Here is a 27,990-nt window from a genome sequence, read left to right as displayed (position 1 = left end):
TGGCTTAAATCATTGAAATCTATATTGTTTGAGCTGGGGTTGAGTTCTTTATGGCAGGACCCTGCTGGGACATCTTTCCCTTCTAAGCGTGTCTTAAAAGATATTTTTTGGGAATGGATTGTTACTAAAACTCTAAATGCTTCAAGCTCTGGGTCTATGTCTTCGCATTTTCTTGAAGCTAAAATGTATCCAGTCTTGGAACCATATTGGGATACCATCTCCAAACCAGGTGACAGGAAGCTCCTATTCCAACTGAGAGCTGGTGCACTGCCTATAAAAATATTGACAGCTAGATGGGGTTCAGGTGGAAGTAGCACCTGCCCAGCTTGTGGGTTGGGGGATGAGTCTCTGGGTCACTTTCTGTTTTCATGCGGATCATATGCTATTCCAAGACGAGTATGGTTAGCTCCTATGTGCAGGAACCTTGGGACATCAAGTAGTTCAGTAGCTATGCGAATTATTTGTACGACTCAAGTTTCTTGGATCCTGATAGCTACAGCAAAATATCTGGGTTGGGCATGGATGCTACGGCAGAGACTGCTAGTTAAATAACTATTCTCTGCCCGATAATTTAGACAGAGACTGCTAGTTAAATAACTATTCTCTGTGTGACAAATTAGCCCTCATGAATTTGATATCACTGCTTTTTATCTATCATGGACCATGTATCAAGATAGAGACTGCTAGTTAATCAACTATTCTCTGTCTTGATAATTGTTTTTTTGCATTTGTATAATTGCTTTTAGACTCCAGCGTTTCTCATCTTGGAAAGTATTTTTATCAAATGTTTTAACTCTTCTTTTAACTGAATGAATTTTTATATGTAATCTATAGTGTTGCGTCATTGTGCTGGATTGTAAATTTAATTTGTTTTTAAATTCTTGTGTATAATATGCTTTTATGAGTAACAACTCGAATAAAGCACTTTTTGACTTTGACTTTGACTTTGACATGTATTCCCATGAAATCTTAAAAGCAAAATTTTTAAAAGTAGTTCCCTGAATGTAAGACGTGGAAGTATCCATTTCATCCATTCTAAAAGATGGTAAAGAAGCTACAATCCAGCGAAGTGTCAAGAATACAAAGTGAAAGGAAAGCAGTTAAATAAGAAGCTAGCAAATGAGAAACAAAAACAATGATAAGCAATGGCTGACCCAAACCCCACTGTGAGTATTTATATTGGGCAGAACAGATCTTTCAAAAGATACCTAAAAAGGCTACGAAACCACATAAAACCAACGCGCAGTATTTATACAGTATCTGTCCTACTGGCACACAGCAGCACTTTCAGTGTTTTAAAAGAACAGCATAAGAAGAGAACAACAGCTGCATACTAAGTTTAGGAATTCAGAGGGAAAAAAAACAAATCGCCTTCCATGTGTCAGTTTAAGCACTGTGAACAGATGGCAGAGATAATCACAACACTATATCTCCCAGCCGAGCAGACAAGTATGTATTGTTTTGTTGTTGCACACTAATTGTCATATGCTTCAATATTATAAAACACTGCTCAGCTGAGATATGAACCCTTAATATTATTCTGCATTTTATTTTAATTTATTTAATTGTACTGTAAAACAAATTATAATTGGTATATCTGCAATAAATAATGAAAAACCTTAATAATTTTACTGACAGGATTATTTTGTGCATAACGCTTTAAATAATTATAAGGATGAGCTCAGCTAAATACACTTTCAAATAGTGGATATAATTAGAGTCCAGTAATGTAATTTATATTTAAAAAAATGTAAACAATCAAATTCCTTTAATGGTATAACTTCTGGTTAGAATTTACATTTCTTAACTATATGATTAATATAAATTAGTCGCTGGGCCGCTCTAATCATTATGTAGAGGTATTCTATATAGGTAATATTAAAAAGAATGTACATAAAACAAATATTGTACGAATGGCTGATGGCTTCTTGGTTTCATGCCCTGTTTTCTTTTTCAATGGACTGCATCAGCAACAACCTTAACTACCGGGACAAACGAATTGTCTCATCAAATGGTGTTGCCTCTTGAAATGAGACCAGTAGGTGACGTCCTATTGTGCTGAACACATGGTGATTATTCTCAGTTTTTTAATCAGTTACGCTGGCAATGCTGTGCTGTTTGGTCCATGGTGTAGTGCTCTCCTACTCTAGGTGACTGTTGTTGTGATGCGTACATTATGATGGGTATATCTTAAGGCACCCACACTTGCTTTGGCTCTCTTTGGAGAAAAGGGAAGTTATTTGTGTTGCTTAAGTAGCAGCTGATTGATAAATCTCTAAATTATTGTTAAATTGTGAACTCTACATTCAGTGCTGCAGTCAAATTTCTAGTTCCTCTCTGCATGAAAAATGCATTTTATCCTAACTACCCTGGTAGCTTGATACCCCGGTCCTACTCCCGCCCTCTAAACCCCAGGCCTCTGCCCCATATTTTGGCTGGTTTCACTTTTCTCTACAAGTGTTCTTTTTTTCTAAATTATATATGGAACAATGACGTTGTGTACTCTTAAGTACAATGACTGTTACTGTAAACATTATTGCTGGCATGTGTGGAATGTGTACTATGTTTCACACAGCTATAGGTGCAATCCACATCAGTCGCGGCCGGTATGACTAGGGGGTATCGCACAGGGACGGGTTGGCACAGGGGGTTTAATTTAAAATAAATAATAAAAAGTTAACTTACCTTCGCTACCCATCCCTGCGTCATCTCTGCTCCTCTTCTGCTGTCCTGCCTCCGGCAGGAACAGGAAGCAAGCATGCTCCCTCCGCTCCCCTCAGCCAATCACAACACTGCAACGGCAGTGTTGTGATTGGTTGGGACGCCGACTAGCCAGGCATCCATGGGGAAGACATTTTCTCCATGTAGACTGCATTCAATTTAACTCCTCCCCGACCAGCCGACTTACCCGACCCCAACCAAACTCTTCTGCTTTCTCGCAGTGGGAGAAGCAGAAACATAAAATGGTAGTTTTACCATTTTATGTTTTTGCTTTTCGCACTGCGAGAAAGCAGTGGCGCGACGCTCCTCTGCCCTAGTGGAGGAGCAGCCCCTGGTGTACATCCTTTTTAGCCCTTCACTTGTGGAGGTTTTCACTTTTAGAGGGTTTTAGGGTGCACTTGCATATAATGTTTTATCTAATTCTAATTCTTTGTTGAGGTGAGCAGTGGTAATATGAACTGAAGACCAGAACTCATTTATCCTCATCAGACTTTGTCCCAGAGCAAAAGTGAGAAAAACACAAAAGGGGAAATAAGGGAAAAGTTTGACGAAGAAAGCAAGTGGGGCTGAAAAACAACCTGCATATGTAAGATGAAGGGATAGAGAGTGTCCGGTGGCTGGATGAAATAGTCATTAGGAGAAATCAAAACTTTGCAGCCTTGGTACTCAGCACCCATCATTCAATATCGCTGCCCGTGGGCCTCTGCACAAAACTTTGGGCCCCGGCACTTACTGTTTTACAACTTAAGCACTTGGTTGAACATGATTTTCAGCCTCTGTCAGAAGTTGTTTTGTTAAAATACACAGAAAAGTACCTGGATTCCCACTTTTTGTTTTTCAGAAAACCACACTATATTCTTTTTGTGGTTAGGTTATTTTATTCAACCTCTTATTTTTTGGTTTTAAATATTTTCTCTGAATAGGAAATCTCTTCTATTCTCAGAAACACATACAATTTATACAATGAAAACACTTTAAATACACACATATACAAATACTTTTAGACAAAATCAATTTGAAAACATAAACACACTTATGTACAACAATTGCTCCACTTTTCAATTCAAAAGAACATGCTGCTCGATATAATTCATCACAACAAGCAACATGGCCAGTATTTGCCTATTTTTAAAGCACCATGGAAGATTTTAATTAATTCCTTCAATCTAAAAGGATGCCTTAATTAATTCCTTCAATTTAAGAAAATGCCGACACGCGTTTCCAGCCATGTATAAATTCTTCACGGGCTTTCATCAGGGCTTCTTATTATGGGCAAAAAGGGGTAATCTATGAAGCAAATATAAAATAAAATAAAAAGTAATCAGCAATAGTACTTCCGACCTTCCTCGCAGCCTTTATCAATATCTGGAGATCACATCACATACCTTCTAGACGATTCTTAAATTGTGGATGTTTAATGATTTCCAAAGTGTGGGTAGCAGCCAAACACGTAATTAATCTGTAAAAAACAATTATCTAGTTCACTATTTGTGTCTGCTGTGCTCAATTTCATGGTTCTAACAGCGGACGCTATATCCGAGCCAGAAGTTGTTTTGTTGGCACAGCACTGTTCATATGTATTATTGCATTGTAGAGTCATATCTGATTTATTGTCTTTATGAAGATGTTTGTCAGTCATAGTGTCTAGTACCGTGGACACTTAGCATTTCAGGTGTTTTATTCGACAGTATTTCGCATGGATTTTAATTCATTTTATTTTTAAGGTTGGGTGTTAGACAAGACTTTTTAATTTACCTAACGTTATATAGGATGAAGTGCTCCATGCCATATAATATAAGGATATTGAGAGTCACCTAGAAGTTCTGTGACCTTATATAGGAGCTGGAGGTTGGCTAAATTAATTTATAAGGTAATGGAACTCTGATGTGACTCATAAAATCCGTACAATGTAATTCAAGGGGTGCAGTATTCCTTACAAGAGATGGTCCTACCATAACCATTCCCACAAACCACTTAAATATTTTGTCATGATTCTTTTCATATGAAAGAGATGAAATGTATGTCAACACGACGAATACAATTAAATGTCTAGTGACAAATTAAACACACCAAAAAGCATACAGATAATAGTTGCAAAAAGATATTAGAACCATTTCAATACAAGTCAGATTTTAAAAAAACATATTGTAGATTAAAATGTGTGAAAACATGCAGAGAGATTTGATCTTTCCAACATTTACCTAAGCATGAAAAAAATAAACATGATGCAATATATATCTCTTTTCTGTTTATCACTGTTCATCTAGAAAAATAGAGAAGAATAAGGAAATTCTTGTTTCCTTTTCGTTTTTAGGTCAGCTGTCTGGTTGAAAAAGACTCTTTGTAACATGTGGAAAGCTGACCTAGAATGTTGTCACCTATTGATTTTTGTTTTGTCATTCACTTTTGCTTACTTTCCATTCACAGACTTTATTCATTTCAGCCCATCCAGCTTCTGTTTGTCCTTCATATGAAGCATAGCCTCTTTACCATCTCTCTCATTGGCTGTGATCCAGCGGGCCTAAAGAAATTCTGTATCAAAAGCACAACCCTACACCATGATACTCACCATTAATCATAAACTCTTCACAAGGCCCATAAATGACTGAGACATGAATTAGCCAACTGAATCATGTGACCTAATTAATCGGAACAAAAATCAAACTATTTACACTTTATATACAACTGCAGTTTTATCATTATCATGTTTATATAATAATGTCATTTAATTAAGTCACCTAGGCAATGGATTAACTAATGATAACTAGACTCTAAATAACCAAGACCAGCTTGATTTTTCAAAATCTATTTTATTAACTTTATTTTCAAGTAAAGAGCATTTTCAATTAATAAATCTTTATTAGCATTTAATAAGCATCATTTTATTAAGTAAAGGCACATTAGACTGTCAGTTCAAACGAAACCAGCATGAAAGGTATTTAAGCAAAAGAATCTCATTCACTTAACTCTATTTCCCTAACTAGCTTAATGAAATGAAATGAATGAAACTTATATAGCGCACGACTTACCCTGGGGCATCTCCGCGCTTGCTTAGGGAACCCGTCCTGGTATTCCCCTGTGAGATAACCCTGGCAGGGTATCCACAAGGTGAAAGCCAGGAATCCCACCGCGAGGGGCCGTTGTGGAGATTAAGCAAGCTATTGCCCAGAGTCGCAGAGTGTGAACCCATGAGTCGAGAAGGCACCGGAGCGAGAATTAACGAGTCCGTGGAATTTTGAGCCCGAGACCCGCCGAGGCGGGGAATTGAACCCTGGTCCAGGGCCGAACTCAAGCTCCAGGTCTGCAGCCTCTAACCCCTGAGCCACACTTCTCCACAACCTAAAAGGAAAGATATTTAGCTCAGGTTTCTCTTACGTGAGTCAAAAGTCCGTCAGCATCTCACGTTCTACAGGAGTCAGGAACGAGCCAGCCAAGCTCCTCCCAAGGGGTCAAGTTTTATACCTTTTCTCTATCTAAACTAACTAAAAGAATACTTTTAAAAATGCATCTTGCGATTTGATTGGCTGACAGCCGTCAGTCCACATGAAGTCATTGCCTTTTCATTCCAAAATCATGCTCTTCTATAATGCCTTTGTCCATTGTCTACAAGTGACATTAGCTTCCGAGGGCCTTCGCAACATTTTATTGAATAACAGTTCGTTGCTTCCTCAGCTTGGCTTTTCTCCCATATCCTGTCCTTGGAAATATTATACAACGCGGAGCACATCCTGCACAGTTCCTCATATTTTTGTTCACTGAAGATTACGAACAACAAACTCTTTTTTTTTTATTTTCATTCTTTGCTGTGCTCGGCTCATCATGACAGGATTTTCAAACGAATCCAAACACCCTTAAAGCTAGGCCTCAGGCCTCTTTTTCGAAGCACTAGTATGCAAGGAAACACAAGACACAAATTAATTTGAGTAATGAAAGTCGTTCTGTTACCCACCCCCTTCACTAATGTTAACCCATTTGTCTATGTTACCTAGCTTTGAGCACAAAAAACAACAAGCCTTTGCCACATGAAATACACGATATAGACAAAAGCACATTTAAAAATAAGCACATGCTTTTATTTAAACAGCCACAATTAATGATGACAAAACGAAAAGACAAAGTTAGTTTATTATTTTTAAACGAACTGGCAAATGCAACAAGAGCACATAATGTTAAACCCACATGTTCATGTAAATGCACATTATTCTAGGTTGAATTAATACAAATCATGCAACACTCATTAACCTCTTAGCAGCTATGGAACGTCCAGCTCCAGTGCTGAACGTTCCATTGCGCAGGTGAGGTTCGAACGTCCAACCGCCGATGGCAGCACTCCTGAGGTAGTGGTGCCGTCGGCCATTGGAATAGGCGCAGCACCTAAGAGGTTAATAATATTATTTCATTATGGAAGCTCAACTCAGCGAGTGAAAACATAATTAATTTTAAAAACTTGCTTCATCAACTCCCTCATCTGGTGATTTTAAAATCACCAAACAATACCCAAAATTTTTATCAAAATTATAATTTAGAAGACATCAAATTTTGAACACTCTCTGTGTTAGTATTTGTAAACCCCTGTCTCATCAGTTTGTCTGGAACTCTCATATTGAGCTCTACGAAACTCTTCCATTTCTATCTCCATCCCCTGAGCTTTTCGAGTTTATAGATCCTTCTCTTTTCCCTCACATGCTTCTTCATCTTGTGAATCATGCAACTAATTTTTAACGAAAGTGTCACTATAACTATGATTATTACAAGATAAAGCACTTTGCCAATGATTGAACTGCCGAATTTCTCTAAACCATTTCCCAATTGCCTCAAACTTTTTTCTCAAACGTTCTGAAAAATTGTCACTTTCCATTGGTTCTTTTTCTGAGTGAAATTCAGTGATATTTTTGATAAGCATCTCAATATTCTGGCTCTTATCTGGGATATAAGAGCAGCAATGCTGAACATGTTAAATCCCACAACTCCTCCTTCTTTTGCTAGCAGAATGTCTAAAGCAAGACGGTTCTGCATAACCATGCTTCTGGTGGCAACAAGTTCAGTATTAACTAATTGGAAACCACTTGCAGTGTCTGTGGACAATCTATCTACAATTGTGGAAACCTTTCTAATTTTGATTGCATACAGGGTTATTCCCACCAGGGGAATTATTGCACCAAATATGTCACCCATAATTTCAGAAAAACTCTCTCTCTTGTACCTGTTCAGGTGTTTGCCAATTTCAAATGAACCTTCTGCATTTCTGTCCACATGGAAATTTTTGGGAAAAACCAACCCAAGATAGCACGTCCCATACCAATGGACTGGGAGGTTAAAGTAAGCTTTGTTCCCACAAACAAAATAAATTCCAGGAAAAATTGGATCTTTGCCACCTTTAAATCCCCATCCCCCTATGATACGATAAGTATCCTCGCATTGACTAGCACCGACAAAATAATTGTCGTATAATGTGTTGTCTCTTCTAATACAGAATTTCCCACCAACAGGATCATCTATGTGAATAGCAGCATAACTATTTCCACCATTGAGCTTCTCATCCTCAAGCTGCCAAAATGTGGATTTTGTTTGTTTCAGCATCTCATTTCTCTTATAAATCGCCCTTCTCTCCTCAACCAACTTGAGAAAAGATCTTTCTTCATCTCATTTTGCAAGTTACATTTTTTTTGTAAGCATATTCGTAGGTAAGTTCATTAGTCACCAAAAAGAATTCCCTCATCTGCTTAGCAGGTTTTACTTTGTTCAAGCTATTTACAACCTTCAGGTTTGCAAAAATTTCGTCGTAGTCTGAGTAATAGTACTCCAGACGACCTGTTTGATAGAACAAGCTAGCTATCACGCTGCATGTAATGCCATAAGTAAGGGGTAGCATGTTATATTTGACCCCTTCTGAAACTGAAGCAGGAAGCTTCACACAGACGTAACAATCCTTGACATCCATGACTTTTACATATTCTGACAGAAGTCTTGAGAAAGAATTAGTAGAAAAATCATCAACAGCTCTATCTTGGTGGATCTCTGGTTTGTGCTCAATCATGCAACATCATGAATAGCTTGTTTAGATTTAACTCTGCTTGTCATATTAGTCTTGTAATCCTCTTTATCAATGCCAAAGGGAAAGATGACTGCTAAAATTAATCAGACCAAGATTGTTAGAATCACACAAATAGAAGACATTTTACAACATCTTCTAAAAATAGCACACCTTGAATTGTCAGTGTTAGGCATCTTTTTTTTTACAAAGATTTTACTTTAATATCACAAAAAATTAAAAATAGTACTTATATACACTTCCCCTTTTAATTTTTTTTTTTAGTAACCCTCTAACAGCTTTTCTTCGACCTTGCGTCTTACATCAAAGTGTTTTTCCAGCTAACACAATTTCATGGACCTTGTGTCACCTAACACAATTTCTTCAGCCTTATGCCAAAAATAAATCTCAACCAAAAATGAAAACTATTCTAATCAATGTCACTGGTTTCTTCCAAATCTTCCTGACTACTGCTACTGATTTCCACTACTGGTGGAAAGATTATGTACGTCCACTCAGGTGACTTGTACTTTTGATTTGGTCTTAATTGTCTTTTGCCCCTACTGCTAATTACTTCAATTTTCTTTCCAGCTTGACTTTTCTTATCAGAGTCACCTTTTTGACTTGATATCTCGTCAATCTGCTCCTTTGATTTGTTCACCAATTTGAATTTAAGATTTTCTTTTGGCCAATTATCTCCTTTTCTTAAGAATTTCTTCTTAGGCTCAGTTTCGTTACACTCATCTTTCCAAGCACTTTTTCTGAATTTTCTTATTTCAGATTCTTCATCACTCTCATCCGAATCTGTCTCTGAGATTTCAATTTTATATCTAGGAACTTCTTTACTCGGCAGCTTCACTCCGTTAGGAACATCATCCTTGTAGCTGGTACTCGGTAATTCGTCTTCTTCTTCTTCTGGAATTACTTTTAACTTCCCAGTTTCAAAATTCTTGTTCCTGCTTTCAGAGCTTTCAATCTGCTTTTCAATGCTCTCCTGATCTTGAATCTCTTTGGACTCAGATTCTTTTTCTGCTTCTTTTTCTAGAACATTTTCATCATTTTCTGAATCTAGAATCACAATCTCTAGCTCTTTCTCATTCAGTGCCTGATCCGCATCTGAATCTTCCAGATGTCGATCTTCTTGTCGATCTTCAGAATCTAGATTCTTCTCAGGTTCTTCTTCAGAGTCTGAATCAGTTGTTGTGTCACTATCCTCGTCAGGATTTTCAGGAGGTGGTACACGAATGGTATGACTTGCATGCACCCACCTTTTCAAACCTTTGCATTTAACTACATTAGTTGTGACTAATATCACCTGTCTTGCTTTTTGCCACCTGGGTACTAAGCAGTTTCTTCTCTGGTGAACTTTTGTTCTGACCCAGTCTCCTGGTAACAGATCATGAGCTTGCTCCTTTTCTTTTGAAATCACATCTGTTCCTACCTGATGGAATACAGAAGTACCACGTCAGACAGGTTTTTACAATAGTCCATAATTGCACTTTCATTAATGCTTAAAATGTTTCCAACTGGAATAAATGCCTGTCTCATTACTCTTCCCATAAGTATGTCATAGGGGCTTAGACCTGTCTTTTTATCTGGTGTACTTCTCAAAGACATTAAAACAAGTGGAAGTGCATCTGTCCACTTCATTCCTGTAGCTAAGCACATCTTTACAATTCTGTTTTTAATTGTTCCGTTAATTTGCTCAACAACTCCTGATGCTTCTGGTCTGTATGCACAATGTAGCTTTTGTTTTATGTTGAAGGCTTCACAAATCAATTTTAGCAATCTGTTTTCAAAGTGTGTGCCACGATCACTTTCATCAGTAACTGGAAATCCATACCTTGGTATGATCTCCATTAAGCAATTGTGCCACAGTAATTGAGTCATTATGACGAGTTGGGAACACTTCCACCCATCTTGAAAACAGACAGACAATCACAAGGACATATCTTAGTCTATTGTGGGGTGGCATGTCAATGAAATCCATTTGCAACCTGGTAAAAGGACCACCCTCCCGTCCTATAGTTCCCATGCTTACAACTGTTTTTCTGTTTGGATTGATCTGTTGGCAAATCAAGCATCTCTGGCAAAGTGACTCTGCAATAATCCTAAACTTTTGATTATACCAAATCTGCCTGAACATCCTAATCATAGAATCTCTTCCTAAATGTCCTGGACCATGGGACATTCGTGCCATGTCAGCAATCATGCAATTTGGCATTACAGGTCTGCCATCTTTATAAACCCAAATCTCATCTTCCTCCCTCTGTCTGCAACCTTCTTTCAGCCAAGTGTTTTTCTCCTCATCATCTGCTTCATCTTGTAGATCTTTTACTCCCTGCCATGTTTCAACTACAGATATTAGCATGAGAGAGTTCAAAATGTGATCATTGTCTTTTTCCCGATTAATTGAAAAATTGTTTTTCGCACAGTAAGGTGCAGTTTCATCTGCAACAGAATTACCTTTAGTAATATAATCTTCACCTTTTTTATGAGCTCCGCATTTCACAACAGCAATTTTCCCAGGTAATTGAATGCCATCAATCAACCTCTTGATCAATTTTGCATTCCTGATTGGTGTTCCCGCAGAAGTTAAATAACCTCTTTGAGACCAAAGCTGGCCATAGTCATGGACTACGCCATATCCATACTGACTATCAGTCACTATTGTAACCTTTTTTCCTTTTGCTCTTTCACATGCACGAATTAAAGCAAATAATGCTGCGACTTGAGCTGAACGAATTCCTTCAAGAGTTGAACCTTCAACTACCTCTGCAACTGTGCAGACTGAATATACTGCTCTCAGAATGCCCTCATCTATTCTTAAACAAGAGCCATCAACAAAGTAAACGATGTCTGACTCTGGTAAGGGCACATCTTTTATGTCCTTTCTAGGTTTGGTACAGTATTCCAAAACATCCAAGCACTCATGATCAACATCAGTTTCATTTTTGATTTCAGTAATAACACCATCAGGCAATAATGCAGAAGGGTTAAGATTCACACATCTAGCAATCGAAACATTATCTGATCCTAGAATAACGTTTTCATATTTGGTCAACCTGTTACTCGATAAATGTTGAGTTTTGCTTCTGGTAAGGAGAGTTTCAACTGAATGAGGTACATACACTTTTACAGGAAACCCCATTATGATTCCTTCACTTTGCTCAAGGCCTACACTTGTTGCAGTCACTGCTTTTAAGCAACCTGGCAATGCTTTTGTAACAAGGTCAAGAACAGCTGAAAAGTAAGCTATTGGCTTTGTCATTTTTCAATGCCTCTGAATCAGAACTGATAATGCATAACCTTCCCTTTCACTGCAGTACAGCTCAAATTCCTTGTCATAGTCTGGCATCCCCAATGCTTGAGCTTCACACAGACTTTTCTTTAGTTTTTCAAAAGCCTCTAACTCAGTTTTTGTCAAAGTAATCGGGTCTTTCATGTCTGCTTTTGTCAATCTTTGTAGTGGTTTCGCAATTACTGAAAATCCACTAATCCATTGGCGACAATAACCTACCATTCCTAGAAATATTCTGACTTGTCTCTGTGTTGTTGGAGGTTGTATTGCTCAAATCATTTTGATTCTCTCAATTGTCACTTGTCTGATTCCCTTTGCAATCCTATGACCAAGGTATTTTACTTCTTGCTTGCAAAACTGTAATTTTGCAGGTGACACTTTATGCCCTTCATCTGCTAAACGATTCAAAAGTGTAATGGTGTCTGTTACACAATTTTCTCGTGTTTTTGCAGCCACTAGGAGATTGTCAATGTACTGGACCAATGTTGATTTTCCAGGCAAGTCTAGATCTTCCAAAGATTTCTTTAACAATTGATTAAAGATAGATGTACTCTCAGGATACCCTTGAGGGATACGACACCATGCTAAGATGCGATCCTGGAATCTGAACTCAAAGCTTTGTTGGCTCTCTGGATGCAGTGAAACTGTAAAGAAGGCATTACACAGGTCTATGACCGTGTACCATTCTGCATCATGCGGAATCTGATATAGAATTACCGCTGGGTTTGATACAACTGGGCAACAAGGAACAACAATTTGATTAACCTTTCTCAGGTCCTGAACTATTCTGTAAGTTCCGTTTGGCTTTTTGATTCCCATAATCGGTGAATTACATGGACTGCTCTCAATTTCTTTTAAAACACCTTGTTTTATGAATTTCTCAATCACAGGAATGACACTCTCAATAGTTTCAGCTTTCATTTTGTACTGAGGAATGTTTGTAAAATCTATTCCTTGCTTTACAGTAATTTTTACTGGGTAGACATGTTTCATTAAACCCATTTCATCACCAGATAAATCCCACATTTTTGGATTAACTGCTTCTTTAAGTTCTTCAGGCAAATTGTTTTTATCAAAAGCAGGAAACAGTTTATTTTCTTCCTCAACCATTAACATTGTTAATTTGTACAGACCATCCTCTTCTAAGGTTTGGAGCTCAATACCATCCGGTGAGCAATATATTTTGCAGTTCATCTTACACAATATCTCCCTCCCTAACAGATTAACTGGCTACTGTTACAGACAACAAATCTGTGTTATTCTTTGAAATTTCCAATTTCAATTTTGACTGGTTCTGTCAAGTCTGTTTTAATTTGTTGATTTGCTACACCTACTACTTGGATGGACTCACCAGAGAGAGGAAGATTTTCAATTTCCACTGATCTAACAGTAGAACGGGTAGCACCAGTGTCTACATCATTCACTTTACCATTTTCAAATGGACCTGACTGATCTACCTCAAGAGTGGCTCCAAGCACACACTCTTCTTCCTCTCTCAGGCACCGTCATGAGTTATCCTCTGAGTCACTCCCTCCGTTCAACCAAAATTGTTGAGAAACATTTGGCACATTCACTCTTTGTGAGCTGTTTACCTGGTCACCGCAGAATCCCGTCTCAGGACTGAACCTTTGCGCATTCATACAATTTGGAAGTGGTGGCTGTGGAATTTGGCTCTGCTGATTCAATTGGCTCTGCTGATTCACTAACTGTCGCTGTAGCTGTTGCTGCTGACTTATTTCATTTAACTGTCGGTGTAGCTGTTGCTGCTGATTTATCTCATTCTGCATCTGTGGATTTAATGATGAATTTTTTTAAATTCTGGGCGGATTCTTACACTCCTGCTTCCAGTATCCAATCTCGCCGCAATTAAAACATGGGAGCTTCTGCTTGAGCGCTTCAATATTAACATTAAATTTTGGTTTGTTCAAATTCAAATTCCCCTTAGACTTGCCTTGATTCTGGTAAACATTTTTATTTTCTAAGGTTGCTATTTGTTGTTCAGCTACCTTCACTTGTGCCCACATTGCCTTTTCCTTAAGCTTTTTCTGCTTAGCATCTATCTCATCACTGCAGTATTTTGCTTTTCTCAGGATGTCATCAACTGTAAGTGATTGCCAACCGACAATTCAGTTTCTAATCATTTCACCAATTTCAGGTCTCAAGCCATAAACAAATCTGTATATGAAGTGGCTCATGTCCTTTCCACTTAATTTTTCATAGCCACTGTATTGTTTAAATACCAGCAGTGATCTTTCATAAAATGAATGTACTGACTCTTTTGGTTCTTGATTTGTTCTGTCAATTTTAACCCAATCCACTTCTTTTGAAGGTATCTTGTTTTTCAGCCACAAGATTACCTTGTCATAGAAATCCATGACATCAGCTGAAGGAGCACCTGTTATTTTATTTCAAGCTGGTTCTTCTCTGGGCCAACCTACAGAAATTTTACATTCTGTCCAAAGATCCGATGGGACAACTATGTCAAAGAATCCATCAAGGTCAATCCACAGAACTTTTGACACTTTGATGAATCTGTCTACCTGACGATACCATTCTACTGGCTTTTCTCTCAGCAGAGGAAAATCATTTGTAAAAAGCAAAATATCCTACCTTGTCCATGGAACATGAACATAACCTCCACCAGCTATTTCCCTCATAGGAAACTCAGTTGCAACACCTTCCCCTCTTTCTCTTTTTCCTTCTTCTCTTTTCTTTGTCCATTTCACTCTCCATTTACTTAATTCACCTAATCTTTTTAGTAACACAATTAATTCTTTTACATGGGTTATTCTGCCTGCGGTATTTAGGTTTTCAATGTATTTCTCTGAGAAATCCACTCTGTAATGTTTTTGCAATTGTTTCTGTCTGCTCAAATCTATGTCTAATTCAGCAGCCACTTCTTCAAATTGATCATATTTGTTTTTTGATTTCCATTGTATACTCTTACAGATAAACAACAATTCATCATACTGATATTGTTTCAAACAGTCAGTTCCAATAGTGCCAATAATTAATTCTTCTAAATCTGCTTTTAATTTAGCAACATCAAGTTGTTTAGATTCAGGAACTTGTGGAATTAATGGAGTCTGTGTTAAATCTGTTTTATTCATGCTCTTTTCTGGAGATCCAGAATCGGATCCTGCAACTGATGGTATCTGACCATTTGACAAACTTTGATTAAAAGTTAAATTTGGCATTGTTTTTTCTCTATGGATTTCTGATAATTCTGAATAAAAATTTTCAGCTACTTTTTGAATTTCTGCATTTAATGGAACAGTCAGAGCTGAATGTCTATTTTCACCTTGCTCAAAAACTGGTACAACAGGACCAATTGTTACTGGAACTGTTACTGCTTCCATCCCTTTTGTTAATTGCTGTATTAATTCTTCTTTTGCTCTATAATATTCTGAAATATTTGGTACATTTTCTGGTCGTTTTTCATTTCTCGGGAATTCACTTCTCTGCTCTGGAATCTCTGGATAATTTCTGTTTTCTCTTGGAGTATTAGATTTACTTCTTGACCTTGCTCTTTCAGGTAATCTTAAAAATCTGGGTGAATTTTCATTAGACTCTCTAGGAGGTGCACTAGGAGAGATTTCTAAAGAAACTCTCGGGGTAGACTGTGAACAACTTGGCTGATAGGGTGGTGGATTAATAAAAAATTCTTCTAAAACTGCATCATCTAATTCTTCATGAAGATGACCTTTCTTTCGGGAATTCTTTTGACCTGATGTTTCAACAACCATCTCCCTTACTGGGTACAAACCATCATACATGTCTGCTTTTCTCCAGCGACGCACTCTATCCTGATGAGTTTCCCTATTTATGTCTAATTTTGGGCCTCTTGATATTCCTCTGTTTTCTCGTTCAAGTTCCATCATTTCAATTTCCCATTCAACTAGAGCCTCAAATTGTGTAGGTCTAGGTTTTGGCATAAGAGCCATAATTTTTTCTCTCAGGTTTTTCAAAACTTTAACATTAAATGATCCATCTTCTGGCCACGCTAATACACATTCATCTTTGGTATATTGCATCCAATTTTCAAAACAAAGGACTGGGGCTTCCTAGAAGAGCAAGTGGAGCTTCCTCACTGAGCAAACTCCACTGGCTTTTGGTGAGGCAGAGGGTACAATTTAAAGCCTTATGTATAGTGTTTAGGGCGCTACATGCAATAGGTCCTGCCTCCCTCCAATCTAAATTTGCTTGGTACACCCCAGCTAGGCAGCTACGCTCTTCTGAAGCCAAGCTGGTAGTAGTTCCAAGATTCAAAAAGATCAGATCCGGAGGCAGGTCCTTCGACGTGGCAGCTGCCAAGCTTTGGAACACGCTTCCAGCGGAAATTGGACACATCTCTGAATTTCTGCCTTTCAGGAAAAGAATTAAAACCTGGCTCTTTCCCACGACAACTGTCCATTAATCTCTTGTTCCCGATGTTTCTGACTTCCCTTCCCCTTCAGATTCAGTCAGCGCCAGGATGCCTGCCATGGTTACAGTGCGTTTAACAAATGCTTAAAATAAATAAATAAATAAATAAAATAATGATAACCATATTCACCTTCCATGTATGCTGCGGGTGTTTTGTACTTATGAAGTAATTTTCCACCAAGCTTTTCAATTTTCTTATCGGGGCTGAATGAATTTTTAAATTTCTGAAACCATGAAGGCTTCTTTTCCTCCTTTCCATACCAATAACTCACGATTTAAAGCTATTCCGTTTAATTTGAAAAAGAATCGTAGGTATTCTGCTACTCTGGCCAATCCATGCGCCAACAAGCCAATCAAGTTAAGCCATGTCACTACCTTGCTCAACCAATAGAAGTACTGTTTTCAGAAAGGACCAATCAGCTAACAGCTCGTTTCAGTCACGTGAACCAATCAGTGCGCTTGCTGTGACGTATGTCAACCAATCGCAGCGCGAACCCTGTGACGTATACTGCCGCTGCAGCTTCGCTGTCTCCACTTCACAAACTCACCCCTACTTTACAAAATATTTTCACAGCGCCATTTTAAAACAATTCTTTTCAATGAAATTCAGTTAATAACTACCGAAAAACAAACCATTTGCCTGTTTCGCTAAACAAAGTGATAGTTTTTATCAATTATTCGAGTTCTCACTCTCGTGAAATAGACAACGCTATTTTCACAAAATCATTTTTACACACATTCAAACGGAAAAACCCTGACCATGTATACATGAAATCTTCAGCAGGACTTTAACCAACCAATAGAAATCCTCAATCGCCAGTAAGAATAGACGACGCTCAAGCTTGGAAAAATCCTACTACTCTTTTCACAGCGAGTTTTAAAAACGGGCTCCTAGTCCCTATGCTCAAAGCTACGATTTCATAGGCACTCCTCACTATACATACAACCTGTCATACCTAAAATCCCTAAACTTGTGCTGTACGTCCACAACACTAGTGATATATATTTATCACCAATTTGAAACAGAACAAATGAACTGTGTAACTTCACCCGTCACACTACTCTGCCGGCAACTTAACCAGGAATTTTCACACTGCTGGAAAAGACCTTACGACTACATATAACAACTGGACAAACTTAACATGTGTTAATAATGTATCCTATGTATCTACATGTAGCATGTTAGTTACCATAGTAACCATCAAACTCTGCTACCAGAAAATTGATCCAGCGGGCCTAAAGAAATTCTGTCTCAAAAGCACAACCCTACACCATGATACTCACCATTAATCATAAACTCTTCACAAGGCCCATAAATGACTGAGACATGAATTAGCCAACTGAATCATGTGACCTAATTAATCAGAACTATTTTCAAACTATTTACACTTTATATACAACTGCAGTTTTATCATTATCATGTTTATAAAATAATGTCATTTAATTAAGTCACCTAGGCAATGGATTAACTAATGATAACTAGACTCTAAATAACCAAGACCAGCTTGATTTTTCAAAATCTATTTTATTAACTTTATTTTCAAGTAAAGAGCATTTTCAGTTAATAAATCTTTATTAGCATTTAATAAGCATCATTTTATTAAGTAAAGGCACATTAGACAGTCAATTCAAACGAAAGCAGCATGAAAGGTATTTAAGCAAAAGAATCTCATTCCCTTAACTCTATTTCCCTAACTAGCTTAATAAAACCTAAAATGAAAGATATTTAGCTCAGGTTTCTCTTACGTGAGTCAAAAGTCCGTCAGCATCTCACGCTCTACAGGAGTCAGGAACGAGCCAGCCAAGCTCCTCCCAAGGGGTCAAGTTTTATACCTTTTCTCTATCTAAACTAACGAAAAGAATACTTTTAAAAAGGCATCTTGCGATTTGATTGGCTGACAGCCGTCAGTCCACATGAAGTCATTGCCTTTTCATTCCAAAATCATGCTCTTCTATAATGCCTTTGTCCATTGTCTACAAGTGACATTAGCTTCCGAGGACCTTCGCAACATTTTATTGAATAACAGTTCGTTGCTTCCTCAGCTTGGCTTTTCTGCCATATCCTGTCCTTGGAAATATTATACAACGCGGAGCACATCTTGCACAGTTTCTCATATTTTAGTTCACTGAAGATTACGAACGACAAACTCTTTTTTTTTATTTTCATTCTTTGCTGTGCTCGGCTCATCATGACAGGATTTTCAAACGAATCCAAACACCCTTAAAGCTAGGCCTCAGGCCTCTTTTTTGAAGCACTAGTATGCAAGGAAGCACAAGACACAAATTCATTTGAGTAATGAAAGTCATTCTGTTACCCACCCCCTTCACTAATGTTAACCCATTAGTCTATGTTACCTAGCTTTGAGCACAAAAAAGCAACCAACCTTTGCCACATGAAAGACACGACATAGACAAAAGCACAATAAGCACATGCTTTTATTTAAACAGCCACAATTAATGATGACAAAACGAAAAGACAAAGTTAGTTTATTATTTTTAAACGAACTGGCAAATGCAACAAGAGCACATAATGTTAAACCCACATGTTAATGTAAATGCACATTATTCTAGGTTGAATTAATACAAATCATGCAACACTCATGAATATTATTATTTTATTATGGAAGCTCAACTCAGCGAGTGAAAACATATTTAATTTTAAAAACTCGCTTCATCAGCTGCTCCTATGCTTCACCTGTGTCTGCTCTTCTGGAACAATATTTTTAGGTCTCGCTTGAGGCAGCACATGCGCTGCTCTGCGAGACATTTAGTAAGTGGGTTTTCCAAGTGCTACCACAAGCTTTTGCTGGCCTCAAACTTGCGGTTACGCGCGCGTGAACGTGCAGAGCCGCCATCTGACTTTCTGTAATGGCTCATTAAGCCTTACAGCACGTGAATAATGCTCCTCCAACCCCCTCCTCTCTGCTCTCACTACCCCCTCCCTTCTCCCCCTCCCTCCTCGTCAGCTTCATGGCAGCTTGTGAATCATGCTCCTCCACCCCCTTGCTGTCTGCTCTCACTACCTCCTCCCTTCTCCCCCTCCCTCCTCGTCAGCTTGTTTACTATTCTAATTCCACTTCAGCCCTTCCGGACGGAGCCATATGTCCACTTTGCAGAGTCGCTTTCATGCATTGTGCACCAAGAGCACACAATCTGAAACGCCACAGAGCCCCTCCGAGCTGCTCCTTGTTACAATTTCGTCTGCTTGCCTGGTGTAGCTTTCACAAAAGAGAGACCAACCACGCAAGTAATCTCTCATGCAGCTTTTCCAAGTGTAAGTGCCTGTGTTCGGGGTCAAAGAGCTCTTCTGTACAATGTCAAACATGGTCCACGTTGTGGTTTGTCATCTAGAACGGAAGAGCGGGCATGTTATGTACAGCATCTTCCTGCTGTCGACTGCTGTTCTGGGTGCGTAGACTTTCGCACGTTTATGCCTCCAGCATATGAGCAGGCTTTTTTCAAAGACAGTAACAAACGACTGTATGAGGCAGCGCCTTAACATGCCTTCTTGTGCCCCCTCACCCCACACCTGTTTTTGCAATATTGCCCACTCCGCCCCACGCCTGGTTTTGCATCAGCCCCCAACAAACACCTGGTTTCGCATCATTGCCCCCACCCCATGCCTGGATTTGCATCACTGTCCCCCCTGGCCTGATTTTGCATCAGTGCCCCCGCCAACCCCCACCTGGTTTGGCATCAACTTGCAATGTGTGAAGAGACATGGAGCTTCTACTGGCCCGCGCAAGAGGCACGGCATAAGCACCTCTAATATGAACAGAACTTCGAAGACTTCTAACTCGGGGTGTATCCTACTCTTCACTTCTCTCCTTATCTCTCTCTCTCTCTCCTTCTCTCCTCTCTCCTACGCTCTCTCTCTCTCTCTCTCCTTCCCTCTATCCCCTTCTTTCCTATCTCCCTCTCTGCACTTCTCTCTCTCTCTCTCTCTCTCTCCTTCTCTCCTCGCTCCTTCTCTCTCTCTCTCCCCTCCATCCCTTTCTCCCCCTCTCACTCTCTCCCTCGCTCCACTTCTCTTCTTCTCTCTCCCTCTTTCTCCTTCTCTCTCTCTCTCCATCTCTCTCTGTCTCCTTCGCTCTCTCTATCTCTCTCTACTTATCTCCCCTTCTCTCTGCCCACACTCCTCACTTCCATGCTCTCCGAATTCTCCATCACTGTGCCCTCCTCTCTGCCTTGCTCTCCATCCTCTCTGCTTCGCTGCATCCGCCTTCTTCCATGCTGCTCACATCTCTCTCCAGACTCCCTTCCTCTTGTTTCCATCTCTCACTAACACACCCTCTCGTCTTTTATATCTTAGTGTCTCTCTCTTACTTTTTTGCACGCATCACCTTTCCTCATCACCCTCCCACCTTATTACACTTCTCTCCTGCACTCCTTCCCTATCTCTCTCTCCAGCCCATCTAAGTTTTTTTCTCCCCTTCCAGAAGGGTGTAAAAAGGTCATTTATTAGGGAGCAGGGTGGGCAATGAAACAAACATCCTTCAGCTTCTTGTTGCACACGCTGACATCCGGTGATTAAAAACTAAACAGTAAAACAACTAATTTATCCCACCTTCCCTAACAGTTCCTGCCCCCTTTACATTTTCCTTATTCACCTACTGTGAACAACATCTGTCCTTATCCCTCCATGAGGCTCCTCTGTCATGTCTCCTGGTCCCCTCTGCCTTCTCCGGCCTTGGCAGGCTTTCTCATCCATCCACCAAGCCTGCCCTTCCTCCTTTTAGTCTATGCCTTTTAACTTTCCCTTGGACTCTTCCCTTATACCCCAAACCTCATCCTACTGCTTGCCCCAATCAACAAAATCAAATGCTTAAATTGATTAAGCAACCACATTTTTTTTCTTTTATAACTAAAAAAAAAAGAGCATTGGCATAGCCAATAGGTCTCGCCTTTGGGACCTTATAAGTGTTTAGTTATCCAGCACAATATCCTTGGTGCAACAACATCAAGTGGTGCATGGCTGAGTTGTGTTATGCCTCTGGCAGTGTCTTGCGCTGGAGTATTTTAAAGTTGTTCTCACAAGGCTTGGTTTAAACATTACCTCTGCACATCCGCCTCGCCACTTAAATGAGAAATTCAATTTCAGTGGCAGAACATGATGCCTCTAATAAGGTAGACTCCCTCGTTACGTTGTCACCCTCCAAGGAAACTGTTCATCCTCTTTGCAGATGTGCCCTTTCCCTTTATTTTGTATGTGCTAAATGTGAAGAGTGATAAAGAATGAAAGTGCCAGTCCCAAGAATGCTTTCTTCGGAGCAGCTATCGGGGCAGCAGCTGTCTCAAAGGCGGCGCTGTCTGAAGAAATCCCAGGCTATGAATCCTGTTAGAGTATACTTCCCTTCCACCAAACCCAGTTGCTCCGAGCCTCGGCTCCTCGTGGAAAGTCAAGCCTCCGCTGAAGGGCGTCTGTGGAGGCATGTGTGTGCACATGAGCACTCGGAGAGATGTGACTGTGAGTGCAGGGTGAGAGGTGTGACTGAGTGCAGGGTGAGAAGAGTTACTGCGAGTGCCAGGTGAGAGTGCTGGGGGAGTGATGTTTCTGTGAGTGGAGGCTGTGAGAGATGTGGCTGGGAATGCAGTGTGAGAGGTGTGACTGAGCAGAGGGTGAATGATGTGCCTGTCCGAGCGCCGAGTGAAGTTTGAGCCCATGTGAGTGCAGAGTGACAGCTGAGACGTGTGAATGCAGTGTGAAAGGGGGGGCCTTTTTTAATGCACTTCAGAGCTTGTAAATGCAGGGTGTGCCTCTGTGAGTGCCTGTTGAGATGTGAGCTGAAGTTCATGCAAGGTGAGTGGTATGCCTATGTGAGAGAGGAGTCTGTGTGGATGAAGAGTGGGAGGTGTACCTATGTTAGTGCATGGCGAAAGGTGAGTTTGCGACAGTGCATGGTGAGAATTGAGCCTATTTAAGTGCATTGTGAGATCCGAGCTCTTGTAAATGCATGGGAGCCAAGGAGAATGAGGGGGGATATTTGAGCCCTTGTAAATGCATATTGAGAGATAAACCTTGGTGAGTGCACGGGGAGGATGTTCCCATGTGAGTGCACAAGGAGGGGTGTGCCTCTGTAAGTGAGTAGCCGTCTACCCATGTGAGGGCAGGGCAAGAGGGGTGCCTACGTGAGCAGAGTGAGTGATGTCAGTGTGTGTGTGCAGGGTGAGTGGGGTGCCTGTGTGAGAACTGGGTGGGTGGTGTGCCCACATGAGTGCAAAGTGGGAGGCATGCTCGATTAAGTAGAGGAGGAGTCATGTGAGTTCAGGGGGAGTGTGTGACTGTGTGAATGCAGGGTGAGAGGCATGTCTGTCTGACTACATGGAAAGAGGAGGGGCTGGGTGAATGCAGAGTGAGAGACATGCCTGTGTGTAACAGAGTAGCCAAAAAATTAAAATATCCTACCACTTCGAACCAAAGCTCTGATGGCACCAAACAAGCGCGGCAAGTGAGTCCAAAACACTCTAGAAGTGCTCCTCTGTATCTTTCATCCAAGCATCTATTCATTCATCCCTTCACCCTCCCATCCACCTTCTGTTATCAATCATTTCACCTTTACATTCTGTCATCCATTCATTATTTCATCCAACTTCCAATCATTCACCATTCCATCAATTGGCCATTTTACTCATCCTCTAAGATTTTCATTTACTCTACCATCTTTTCACCCTTCCTCAGATTTCCATTTACTCTGCCAACCATCTATCCTCTAAAATTTCCCTTTACTCTGTCATCCTTTCATCCACCCATGTATCTATCCTCTCACTTACTTATCCTCTCACATAACATATGTATTTGTAAATCACACGTTCATGCAGAAGGGTATCTTGGCAATGGATAACAGATGTTTATTGTTACCCAACTCAATGGTATTTGTTTTATCTACCCTAGAAGGATGAAAGTTGAACTGGACCCGCCAAGAGTTGAATATGTGACTGTGAGGTCAAATACAAGCCCCTACAGTTGAAACATGTGCCACTGAGCTACCAGACCCACTCATTCACCTATCCTCTCACCAGTAACATAATAATAGCCCCCACACCCAGTGGCGTGGGGGTAGGGGGGTAAGCTCCAGAGGGCCCACTCCACCATTGTTCATGAGTCTCTGGCCCCTGGCGTGAGCGCTTCTGGATAGGTTCAGAGTGTGGGCGGCCCCTCCATGTACTTTGCAGGGGGCCCCCCTCAAGTTTCCTTATGCCACTGTTCAGAACACCTCCCCCTCTAACCACCAAGACCCGGGCTTAAAGAGTGTCCTTTCACTTTGAAACAAGCTTCTTTAGGTCAGCGTGAACTCTCTTACCACAGCTGCTGACAAACACCCACGGAGACTGGCAGCTCTGTATTGAGAAAATCAAAGTATAACAGTAGTCATGGAAGAGCAACACACAAACGGATATACACCTGGTTTAGCACTAACTCTGATTGTAGAAACAGGACATTTACAAACAGGCAGCAGCAGCGGAAACTTCTGTGTGTGTGATTTCTAGGGTGTCATTGCATGTGTGTTGATGATTTGGCATGTGCAATGGTATGTGTTTGATGGTGTGTTTTGGTGTAAATGCACATTTGTTGAATGGTACTTGTATTTTGCATTTCAGTGTGCATTCAATGTGACTCAAGATGCTGCCGCATTGTGTAACATGTCTGTCTGTCAGTGTGATTTGTGAGTGTGTAACTGTGTCTTAGGCTGCGAATGTGTGCTGGTGTGATTGTGCATGTATGGAATAAGGTTGGATGTAATTGTGATCATTAGACTAGACTGTTAATTAGCCATGCTTTGAGCGTGGAATGATGTGTACATGATGTTTTGTGTGGTGTGAATGTGTTTTGTGTGTTCTACTGGTGGCATGATGGTATGTCTGTCTATATATACAGTAATATATTGCTATAACCACTGGCAAATCCCGAAGGCGATCTTTAGTGCTTTGCAAATGCTTGTTTAGAGGGCTGCTTTAATAATCCTCTGTGACGTGCCTTTTCCCTCAGCTGTTTGCCCTGGAAGCAGACAAGGTGACATTATAACTCAAGTTTAATAAGCTATTACAGTTGAGTGACTATGTCATTTCTTTATTACTGGTGACTAGGGATGTCACAAGTCTTCTGTAATAAGGAAATTAGAGATGGGCTTGTATACAAAGATTGCAGGCTCACATGTATTATATATCTATATTATACTTTCTTCAGAGGCTTTCAGTCAACCCTCCTAATTGTCTTCCTACTGCAGCATACAGCATTGGGCAATGGGTCAGCCCAATTCAGCCATTGTCTAACCTCACTGAGTGACTCCATCCACTCTATCGCTGGACCACATCCACACAAAAATTAGTTCCCTTAAGTGCCAGGGGCTACTATAACAAGCATTTGCAATGCAATTGGTCTCGCCTTGGGGCAGCACATTAATCTGGGTGCTGAATCATCTACTGTTCTTTAACATGGAGGGAAAGCAAGAACAAAACCGAGGAATACGCCAGGCATGGGAACACATGGAGGGAAATACTGCCTATCAGCGGAAAATTGTACTGTCCAAAGCTCTGTTTTTAATATAAAATCAGGTCCTTCGGTGGTCATATCACTGAAAATCAGTGCTGGACTGGCTACCGGGTGTTTTGGTGTGTTGCCAAGCTGGGGGCTCATTTCGTTGACGGAGACCTGCGTGTGCTTAAAACCATTTCTTTTGCTTTGTTTATTCAGGAGCACACGCAGGTCCCTATCAACGAAAACAGCCCCAACCCCAGGGAAATCAGCCCCCAGCTCGGCAGCACACCAAAACACCCGGAAGCCAGTCCGGCACTGCTGAAAATACAAGATTTTGTTTTTCACCTTCTTTTTATTTAGTAGTTGAACAATACACTTCACATTTACATAAAATCCAATTGCCAGACGTTGGCCACTCACAAGTGAATATATCTCTTATCAGGGATTAACTTTGAATTATTCCTTGCAGCATAGCTCTTACAGCATTACCTGGTCAGTATAGGTTCCTAGTCCCTCCCATGTTAGGTATTAAAATTGCCTCTCGACCCCCCCCCATCTGGATGGGTAATCCCCGGTATTGTGCCCATGGCCCCCATATTTTTCCAAATTTGCGAGGACAGCCTCAGGAACTATATATTGTCTGCTCTGCCCGCTGAATTCAGTCCAAGTCCTTTTCCTAATCCGTTATTGTTGAGGGTCTTGCTGCCCCCCACAGCCTAGCTAGGTTACGTTTTGCCACCGCTGTTCTAAACCAGATGTTAGCATATGTTGGCCACTTCTCTTCCACAGAGACCCTCAGCAGTATCCACTTAGCCTCTAGTGGCACAGGCACATCCGTCACCTCTCCCATTATGTCAATTACTTTGGACCAATAGGCTTATATGTGTGGGCAGGTCCAGAATATATACTACATATGATAGAAGGTGCCCTGTTTGCCACATCCCCTAGAGCAGTTTGCTGAGTCTGCCCGGACCATTTTAAACATTCTTGTCCTGGATAGGTAGAATCTGTACAGTATCTTTAGTTGCACTAAGTGGTATCAAGCCCTGATCGCTTTCTCTCTTGGGCTCTGCAATGCTTCGGATCATTCTTCTTCATCCACTGTTCATAGGTCTGTCTCCCATGTCTTTCTAAGTGAGATTAAACAGTCAGGCATATTATTCAAAATCTTTTTGTATGTTAGGAGACAGCCTTGAAGGGCATTGGGTCTAAAAGCAGTCTGTCTTCCCAAGGGAGAATAGTCTGGGATATTTTCCCTCTCTGGAAGATGGCTTTTATGGCATTCTGTAGCTGTCGATAGCAAAATTGTTCCGTTTGTGCCAAATCATATTCGGTCTGTAACTTTTCGAAGGTTACTAGAGCGTCCAACCTCTACACATCACCCAGCTTCTCTGTCCCTATTCTGTGCCAATTTGTGTATGCACTCAGTTTTTTAACTTCACCTAAACTGTTATTTTCCCATAGTGGGGTTTCTGCCATTAGTTTACCTTCCCAACCCAAGTGTTTATTGGCTGCTTTTCAAGCATGTACAACTATCTGCGTGTGCAGCGGGAGCCTCCCCGTCTTCCTATGGCCATATAAAAGTGCTGGGTAGTCTCCGCTTGCCATAGCCAAGTGATCCATTCTGTATGCTGGTTCCGATCGGTCCCCAAACAACCAGTCATTCGCCACCACCAGCTGAGCAGCCCAGTAGTAAGCTTGGATTTCTGCTACCGCGCCCTCCCCCCTCATAGAATACTTGCTGTAGTTTAACCAGCTCAATTCGTTCTGCCACTCCATCCCACAATAGGGACCTCAAAATTCCATTCATTCTATGGAAAAAGGATTCTGGTATTAACACTGGAGTGTTTTGAAGTGAGTATAGCAACCGCGGGACGGTCATCATTTTGAAAAAGACTGCCCGTCCCATCTCCAAGAGCTGGAGTCTGCGCCAATGGTCTGCATCCCTTTGAAAGTGCTCAACTGTGGGAGAACATTTTGGGATAGGAATGAGTCCTCATTTCTAGTAACGCTAATCCCCAGTTATGTAAACCCCTCACTAGCCATTGGGGCTGGGCTTCGAGCCGGCAGGGCCAGGAGGCCCTGAGAAAGGGGGAAAATCAGGGACTTATCCCAGGTGATTTGGTACCCAGCATAGCTGCCGAACAGATCAAAAATGTGTAAAATTCTTGGTATCGAGGTACGGGGCTTACTCACATAGAGCAAAATATCATCAGTGTAGAGCGATATGGTTTTCCTCCCACGTTTCGTCTATTGCAGTCCTGCAAATAAGCGGGTCTCCCCGGACCCAAGCTGCCAGCAGCTCTAGTGCTAGAGCAAATATCATGGGAGACAGTGGACATCCCTGTGGTGTGCCTCTTTGTAGTTCTATTGCCCAGGATACACAGCAGTTTACCCGTACTCTGGCCCTAGGAGCATCGTATAATAGGAAAACCCAAGCACAGAAGTTAGGACCAAATCCCAGCAGAGGCAGCAAGGCAAACAGGTAGGTCCACTCCACACTGTCAAAGGCCATTCTGGCATCTAGAAAGAGGAATTCCACATCCTCTGCCTTATACTCTTTTGTTAGGTGAAGCGCCCCATATAGCCTTCACAAATTTAGACACGTACTACTCTTCGGCACAAAGCCACATAGGGTGTATCATCGAGGGCAGCACACTCACCAATCTGTTTGCTAAGACCCTGGCTTGTGTTTTGGGCTCTGCGTTAAGCAGGGAGATGGGACGGCTTCCCCTTTTTGGGAATTACTACTATCGTGGCGGTTAGTTGATCTTCTGGTAACTGTACTTCTACCCTAGGAACATGTTCAGGAGGTGAGGCAACAATTTCTGGGTTGATTTCTTGAACAGTTCCAGGGACAGGCCATTTGGGACAGGAGCCTTGCCTGACTGGAGTCCTCCAAGGGCCCCCAATTTTTTTCTACTGTTATTTCTTTGTCTAACATTTCTGAATCTTCTTTTGATATGGTGGTTAAATTCATTGTTGCCTGGAGTTCCGAACAATCCAGGCTGGGGTGGGGCGGAGCTAGCTAGCGTG

This window comes from Lissotriton vulgaris, chromosome 4_1, assembly GCF_964263255.1.
Source record: "Lissotriton vulgaris chromosome 4_1, aLisVul1.2, whole genome shotgun sequence".
In the NCBI taxonomy this organism is placed as follows: domain Eukaryota; kingdom Metazoa; phylum Chordata; class Amphibia; order Caudata; family Salamandridae; genus Lissotriton; species Lissotriton vulgaris.
The sequence above is the reverse complement of the archived record's forward strand: the minus strand, read 5'-3'. Positions refer to the sequence as shown.